We start from the raw sequence: 9,163 nt of genomic DNA on the forward strand, positions 1-9,163 counted from the left end.
TATGCTTTGGCTATCGGAAGCCTAATGTATGCAATGATGTGTACGAGACCGGATATCTGTTTTGCCATGGGCATGGTTAGCATATATCAAAATAATCCATGACAAGGACATTGGACTGACTTAAAGCATATAAGGGCATGAGATTATATGATAGTTTAACAAACAGATGATTTGATCCTTATGGGTTACATGCATTTTTACTTCCAATCAGATAGGGACAATAGTAAGTCGACCTCAGGGTTTTGTGTTTCCTTTAGGAGGTAAATCCATAACAATGGAGGAGTGTTAAGCATCGATGTTTTTCGGACTCCACCGTAGAAGCTGAGTATGTGGTAGCCTCTAAGGTAGCCATAGAAGCTGAATGGCTCAGAAACTTCATGATGGACTTAGACATGATTTCTAGTTTGCCCAAAAATTATTACAATTTATTGTAATAATAGTGGTGCAGTAGTAAACTTGAAAAAATCATAAGTCCATAAGGCAAGTAAACACAATAGAGCGCAAGTACCACCCAATACGAGACATCCTATAAGGAGGATAAGTTGTTGCCGCCTAGATTGCATCAAGTAATAACCTGGAAGATCCATTCACTAAGGTCCTTAAGGCAAGAGCTTTTGATGGCCATGTTGAAGGGTTGGGAATTAGATGTATGGCAGGATATATGACAACATAGTTTTTTAGTATAAGTGGGAGATTGTTAGAGTGTATACTAAAAGTCTAGCTTTTTGTATAAACATTTAAGAATCACATTGGTCAAATGCCTACATATATATACTAAGTGTAGTTGTTTAATTAATTTATATTGTAGATAACATGGTGTGTGTCAATTTCTTATAAAATATAAATAGTAGCTCACGACTAAGATGGAAAGGAACAAATCATTGGAATAGTCATAGTGTAATTAGGTATGAGTTTATCTTGACTGATAAATTACATTAGTACAATATGAGTGTATTGAGCAGGACCATTTAAGGTAAGTTCTTTTTATACAGATTTAATAAAAATACAAGACCTTTGTTATTATGGAAGTGTGTGCTCTTAATCATGATATAATAACAAACACATATACTTAATATTCATTTCTTTGATTTATCAAAGAGTGCAATTTAGTTCGATAAATTAATAGGCCCAATAAGTTGAGAAAAGATATTATTTATATGGTGTGTTGTTGATTATAGAATGAAACTGTGTCCTAGTAATTTGGTTTAGAATCACCCCAAGAGGAGCTCATAATGATTGTCATGTTAAACCCTGCAAGTGGACTTAGTTCGACATGACAGGGAGATTAGTGGATATTCAACATCTTATGCAAGTGGTACTACTCTTGGACTAAGATATTAATTAAAGTAAGTTGTCAGTAACTCATTTAATTAGTGGATATTCAACATCTTATACACAGGGAGATTAACACACTCATGATAACAAGGAGCCCAAAATGTAATTTGGGATTGGTGCGGTAGTTCAATAATAATTCTTTAGTGGAATGAATTATTATTGATGAAATTAAGTTGGGTGTTCGGGACAAACACGAGAAGCTTAATTTCATCGGGAGACCAAAACCAATTCTTCCTCTCAGTCCCTATCGTAGCCTCTTATTAATAAAATAATATACCCAACTATACCCACCTTTATACCCATCCTAAGGTGGCTGACCAAGCAAGCTTGGAATCCAAGCTTGGGCCAGCCAAGCAAATAGGATGAGCCAAGTTGTGTGGTTGGCCCTAGCTTGAATCCAAGCTTGGTGTGGCCGGCTTTTAAATCTTTCTTATGTGGATACCATGGTTTTAAAAGAGAGTTTAAAAATTTAAATCTTTTCTTTTATAGATTTCTAATAAAGATTAAGTGAAAGGTTTGATATTTTTCCTTATTTGTAGTTAAAAGGAAGATTTTAATTTTTGATAAAACTTTCCTTTTATGAAACCATCCTCATGATTTTAAAAGAGAGTTTTAAAATTAAATCTTTCTTTTTATAGTTTCTACAAAAGATTAAGAAAAGATTTGATATCTTTCCTTATTTGTAGATTGAAAGGAAGATTTTATTTTTTGAGAAAACTTTCCTTTTATGAAACCATGTACATGATTTTAAAAGAGAGTTTTAAAATTAAATTTTTCCTATTATAGTTTCTACAAAAGATTAAGATAAGATTTGATATCTTTCTTTATTGTAGATTGAGAGGAAGATTTTAATTTTAAAGATAACTTTCCTTTTTGGAAATCATCCACATATTTTAATAGAGAGATTTTAATTTATTAAATTTCCTTTTATAAATAACCATGAAGGGAAAAATTAATATAGAAATTTTTAATAATTTCCAGAAACAAATTAGGAAGTTTTAATTCTTGTGATTAAAACTTTCCTTGCTTGGAGAATTAGAGGTGGCCGACCACTTTAATAAAAGAAAAGGAAATTGTTTTTTATCAATTAAATTTTCCTTTTCATGGCAATGAAAATAAAGAAGTTTTTATTAAAACTTTCTTTATTTGCCAAGACCAAGGATTATAAAAGAAAGGGAGGGGGTGCCTTCACAAGGTGAACTCTCTTCTATTTTTCCACCCCCCTCTTCCTTGATGTGGCCGACCCTCTTATTTCTCCCTTCTTCTTTTTCTTTCTTCTCTTTGGCTGAACCTTATCATCTCTTGGAGCTTGGAAGGTGGCCAGATCTTGCTTAGAGAAGAAGGAGACAAAGGTGGCTTCGTTTCTAGCATCCCTTGGAGCTTGGTGGGCGTGGTCGGGACTTGCTTTCTCTTGGAGAAATTAGCTTGTAGGAAACTTGGAAGAAGGATGAAGGAGGCTTGGTGGATTCTCATCTCGGTAGATCGTTGCCCACACAACGTCTGAGATAAGAAGAGAAATACGGTAGAAGATCAAGAGGTTGTTTCTTACAAAGAAAGATATAACTAGTAATTCTTTTCCTCATCATACTAGTTTTTCTATGTAAGGATTTTGAAATACCAAACACAAGAGGCTAGAGATTCTAGATTTTTGGATTTTTAATTCGAAGTTGTGTTTCTTTTATTTTATTTGTTGATCTTGTGATTCGATTGTTCTTTTTGGTTAAACTTAAGGTTATATAAGGAAATTAAATATTGAATTTCGTTAAGAGGTTTTGTCGAGGCAGTGGTGGATGTTCCCATACCCAAGAAGGACAAGTGCCTCGCCATGTTTAACCTGGGAGCCGATTTCTGAAATAAATATTTAATTAATTTGTAACCTAGGTGGATTTAGATTTATAATGTTAAGTATCATTTGTGATCCAAATCTAAACCACTAAGAACAGATAAGTTAAATTTGGAATCAATAATGTTAAGTTCCGTTTGTGATTCTGAATTTACTTTAAAAAGTACACAATAGGTTGTTAGGAAAGGTTTGACACTTGTACAAAATTTTTATACAGTGCAACCGATACGATCTTCCTAGGACCAACCAACAGGCTAGTAGAGGTGTAGGCAGAGCAGAGGGTACACAAAAGGAGGTGCATTTATGTTGCGCCATTTCCCAGAACACTAATCCCAAGTAAGTATCAGATCCCGAAGAGGATGAAGATCCGCCTTTTAACATACCTCTGGTGGTAAGCTCGAGCGAATACTTAAAGTTAATCCGATCGGTACAATAAAAAGGTGTATCATGATATCCGACCAGTATGAAAAAGTGGGCATCTGCACGATTGGGAAAGGGAAGTTCAGGAAAATTCAGGAGAAGTGTGAGACAACTCGAGTGGATGGGAAAGCTCCGTCCGGGTATATAGAACGAGTGAGAAAAAAAAACTTATAGGTTCGCCCTGTCTTTTGAGAGGGGGGTCGGGCAAATAAGTCCACCCTGTCTTGATAGAAGGATCGAGTGGATGCCTAATTTACACATACAATTATACGATCAATGTTCTCAAAGAGAAGGGTCGAGCAAAGGGAATATTACCCGGAGAATGAAACCAACCAAAGAATAAGCAAGATACACCCAACCAAGTTTTAAAATCACCATAGGACCATTGTAAAAGATATAGCACTTCTAGAATTACAAAAATTGGGGATAGGTTCTTCAATATTCTTCTGTGATCAGGAAAGCTAGGAGGAGGATCAGCAACCACCAGCTTCAAGTCTTTTAGTTGATCCACCCCCTCCTTAAGTATGAAATCAATGACATTGATGATGAAATCAGACATGGGGGTCAGGAAGGCAGGAGTCTTAAAGAAAGCCTTCTGCCGCATCTCAAACCGAGCATCCTCATCAACTTTGTAATCTGCCAATTCTTTTTGAGCGGCCTTTAAAGCATCCTCTTTCAAATTTAGCTGGGATAACTGATTAGCAATCTCTTTAGTATGACCCTCCTTCAAAGATTGTAGCTGAGAAGATAATCGAGAGATTTCGGCCAATTGTTCTGTAGTTTGGCGGATAATTCATCACTGTAGGTGGTGGCTAACTGTAATTGAGATTGGGAGCTCTCTGCCTCAGTTTTGTATTGATCATCTCTCTTGGTCTCAGCCTGAAGTGATGAACGAACCTCTTGAAGCTCGGTGGACAGCTTGTTTACCTGCTCGGTAGCCTGAATTGAGGATAATTCCAAAGCTTGTCTCCTTAATATCTCTATCTCTCGAAAGGAAGAATCCAACAAATGGGATAAGTACAAATTATGTAACCAATGCTGCACTATTAAAATGCATTAGAAAATCATGGAGAGCCTGACAAATACAAATAAGAAAGTAGTGTTACCCTTGTCTCCTCAATAGAAAACTGAGTGGCTACCTCTGAACGAGAACTTCTCTCATATACCTAGCGCACCTCCTCCCAAAGGGTGCTAAGAGACCCTCTGATGTGCGTAGATTTTATATACTTTTATGCACGTTTTGACGCACATTTACATACTTTGAGCTTGCTTGATCTATGCATTTTTATACTTCCAGCTTTTCTTTTAGCATATTTACTCTTTTTGTTCGGAGATCTAATTTTTGTGTATTTTTTGTACACAGGAATCGAATTTGGTGAAGATTCTACATTCTTCGACAAACTTATGAGCTAAGCATTGGAGAAAGCACTTGGCCGTGTGCTACACACGGCTCTGCCTGGGTGGAGTGCTCTGGCCGTGTGGTCAACCAGGAGAAACAGACAAGGAACTTGGCCTGGCCGTGTGAACCTCACACGACCGTGCCAAGTTTTGATGCAAATCAGAGTTCAATCCTTACATGGTCGTGTGGATTTACATGGCCGTGTAAGGTTTCCAGAGACCAAGAAGGCCCTGGTCGTGTGCATCACACGGCCGTGCAGGGTTCCCTGCGCTTAAAAGTGTTCTGGCCGTGTGCACCACACGGCCGTGCTAGGTTTCCAGAAACTGGGGCAGTCCATGCCGTGTGGATCTACACGGCTGTGCTTGGAGGTCTTGATGGGAGTTGTCCACTGCCGTATACACCACACGGCCGTGTATGGATGGCAGAGAGTGGAAAGGCTCTGGCCATGTGAACCTCACACGGCCATGCCTTGGGGCCGTGTGGCGCCCGAAAGCCCCCCTCTATTTAAAGCCTCTTTGAAGATTTGAAAGGGGATCTTCTCCCCTTTGGGAGAAAGCAAGATTTGGTGGATTCCTCCCATTCTTGGGAGGATTTTTGGGCAATCTAAAGGGAGATCTTGGCGAATTCGACTCTGGGAGCGAGGATTGGATCTGAAGATGGAGTTATTGTAGATAAGTTTTCTTTCTCTCCTCTTCTTGGATTGGGATTGAAGAAATGCTTGTAATCTTCTTATCTTTGGTTTTCTTTCTTCATTTTATGGAGTAGATCTTTTTGTTCTAGGATGGAGGGAGTATTTGTGAGATAAATTGATGTAAACTCTTGTGGATTTGCCATTTCTTTGTTTCTATGATATTGCCTAGTTTGTATCAATTGGATCTTGAATGATTAATTGTGATTAGGGCTTAATTCTCATTCTTGATTGATTGTTTGGATATCTTATAGACTTTGTAGAGATTAACTCTCACTCGATTTTCCGAGGGATCCACGTGACAGGTGCAAGCCCGTGTAAGGACATTTGAAGGATAACCTAGAAGGGGAAATGAGAATATTCAAGAGGGTAGGATAGACTTTATGATTCAATCCTTGTATCTTTATGGGTTAAGAAGCTATGAACTTCTGTGTTGATATCCGAGGGAAGCATAGTAATAGGTGCAATCCTGTGTAAGGACAACGTAGGTTCATATCTAATTGATCACTTTTAGGTATATTTTTTAGTCCTAAGCCGGTTATCTATTGCAAGAGAGAACCGACATCCTTCTACAAATATTAGACAATTGAGAAATAAGAATTGGTAAACCATATACATTCAAGAGATCTTACAAAGAAACCAAAACTCCTAGAACCTCCCTTTATCATAACTCAAACCCCAAACTCTTGTTTGTTAATCTTTCATTTTAGATTTGTTTTTCATCCTTAGCATTTGAAACCAATTGATTAGTTGTTTAGCTAATTCGCTTTGAGATATTTCTAATGCTTATTCCAGTTCCTATGGTACGATAATCTTTTATATTACTTGCGACATTTTCGTACACTTGCGGAATGTGACATGTTTTTGGCGCCGTTGCCGGGGACTGCGCTATAACATTGGAGATTATCAATTGAGTTAGACTAAACATAACATTTCTATTTCTTTTCATTTGCATATTTGTAACTAATCTCTAGTTTTCTATTTTCATTTTCTTGTATACTTTCTAACTTCTTGGAAATTCTTTTGTAGCAATTATAATTCTGCATTTCTTTTGTTTTCTAACATTCAAATCTTACCTTTCTTTGTTTTTAATTTCTTTGTTTGATTTAGTTTCTATTGCAATCTTGTTCTTGTGTATGCGAAGATCTAACTTTGCAGGAGAATTTTTTCCTCTTGACCCTGAAATTGATAGAACATTTCATAGAAGAAGAATTCTACAGAGACAAATTGAAGAACAAGAGCATTTGAACATGGCTAATAGACCACTAAAGGATTATGCAACACCTTATGCTAGGGGTTTTCGATCTATTATTTCAAGACCCTCAGCGGAGGCAAATAATTTTGAGATCAAACCTGCAATTATTTCCATGGTGCAGCAAAATCAATATGGTGGAGGACCACATGAAGACCCTAATCAACACTTAGAGGTCTTTTATGAAATATGTGGGACAATGAAAATGAATGGTGTTCCTTCAGAAGTAGTGCGGTTATTATTATTTGGATTTTCTTTTAGAGATAGGGCCAAGCAATGGTTGAATTCTTTGGCTCCCAACAGTATCACCACCTGGGAACAATGTGAGTAACAATTCCTTGATAAATTCTATCCCCCAAGTAAAACTACTCATATGAGGAATTTGATTGCAAGTTTCTAACAAGCTGACTCAGAATCTCTATTTGAAGCTTGGGATAGATACAATAGTATGCTTAGACAATGCCCTCACCACGGTTTGGAAAGATGGTTAGTGTTGCATACTTTCTATAATGGTATTAATTATCATACCAAAGTGTCCCTTGATTCAGCTGCTGGAGGGGCACTCATGAATAAAAATTTGGATGAAGCTGAGGAAATCATATCATCAATGGGCAAATGAAAGAAGTGGTGGTCATCCTTCAATAAACCCAATAACAAAAGCATCAGGAAAGTTTGATGTTGATGCAGTGACTTTATTGGTTGCAAAACTTGATGCTCTTACAAAAAAATTTGAGAATATGGGGACTAGTTCAAATATGGTAAATGTCATTGCCATATCTTGTGAAGTATGTGGGAGTTCAGAACATTCAAATGACTCATGTCCATTAGGAGCTATCACTGCACAAATTAATCAATTGGAGCAATGCGATGTAATCATGGCTTTCAATCAAAGACAGAACAACCCATACTTAAATAAGGTTTTCTTAGAGAGGAAACCTTAACTTGACTTTTGAGAATGAGGGAGAAAAGCTCTAAGGTTCCGTGGAGAAGGAAAAGGGAGGAGGAAGAAGGAGGAAGAAGAAGAATTAGAAATTCTCTTTCTCTTTTCTCCTCTAAATTCTATTTATTCATCATGGGAATGAATTATGTCTTCATTTATCCTTCCCTTAACTCTTCTATCTCTTCCCTCTTTGATTCTCATGAAAAGTTAGAAGGGAAAGAAGGAAAGAAGGCAATTTGCCTTTTTCTTGCTCCCTCTCATAACCAAGAGGAAGACAAGGTAAGCAACTTGGTTTTCTCTTGCTCTTTTTACTTAGTTCTTTCTTCTCACCTTTAACTACAATTTATATTCCTTTCTATCCATAAGTCATTCATGGTTCTAGTGGTTATCATGTACCAATTTAACTCTATTATTTGTGAGAGGTTCAAGGTTCAAACCTTCCGTCTCTTTCTTTTTATCTCTATTATTTCTTTTGCTTCCTCTTACCTTTATGCTCTAATGAAAAAAAAATACTACCCATATCTTATAATTCCGTGGGTGTTACAATTTCTTTTTGTTTCAGTTTTTGATTATTTTCTTGTTTTCTGCATGTGTAGTTTTTGTTTTGCATTCTATTTTGATTGTCTTGCTTGAGTGTTTGTTTTGATAGTCATTTGATTATCTTTTGAAATTCTTTGGCAAACATCTTGAGAACTTCAATATTCACTTTTATGCTTTCTTGGTTTCAAGATAAAATATTAGCACATTCATTATCTAGATTCATGATGTTGTAAATGATGGTAGTAGTAAGCTTTATGTACTTCTTTTCTCTATCTTGGGTAGCATGAAATAAGCTAAGAATCATATGGAGATGAGTTTTAGTCTTGGCTTGACCTTAAGAATCTTACTTTCACTACACTTTGACTTGATGCTTGAATGGTTGATATCATTGAAATAGCCATGATTCATCTTGTTTGTTTAGTACTTGGTTTCCATGGTGATTTTTCAAACTTCATTTTGGTTACTGGATGAGGCTCAACTCATGAAAGCTCATTTGGAAAAATCAAAATATCCCAACATTTTTGCTAAATGTACACTTTTGATAAGATTTTTCCAATGCAAATACTTATGAAAAAAAATTGAAAAAGAAAAGTAATGAAAAAAAATAAGGGATATAAAAAATAGTTGTCGTGAGTGGAATCTAGCAAGTCACCCCTTTGAGACCGAGTTAGGTTACTGGGGAAATGACTGCTTAGCTTCTCTTGAGATTGAGCACACCTTTGAGACCTTGGGTTGGTTGAGAAATA

At 36.5% G+C, this 9,163-nt stretch overlaps 1 non-coding gene across 1 annotated transcript; it reads right to left on the bottom strand.

Annotated features, from left to right (window-relative positions):
- Window positions 1-7,308: 7,308 nt before the first annotated feature.
- LOC122003278 lies at window positions 7,309-7,414 on the bottom strand. The gene has a single exon (XR_006117919.1). It is a non-coding gene; the product is annotated as a small nucleolar RNA R71 (small nucleolar RNA).
- Between the last annotated feature and the right edge of the window lie 1,749 nt (window positions 7,415-9,163).

Source organism: Zingiber officinale, chromosome 7A (genome assembly GCF_018446385.1).
Source record: "Zingiber officinale cultivar Zhangliang chromosome 7A, Zo_v1.1, whole genome shotgun sequence".
Lineage (NCBI taxonomy): Eukaryota > Viridiplantae > Streptophyta > Magnoliopsida > Zingiberales > Zingiberaceae > Zingiber > Zingiber officinale.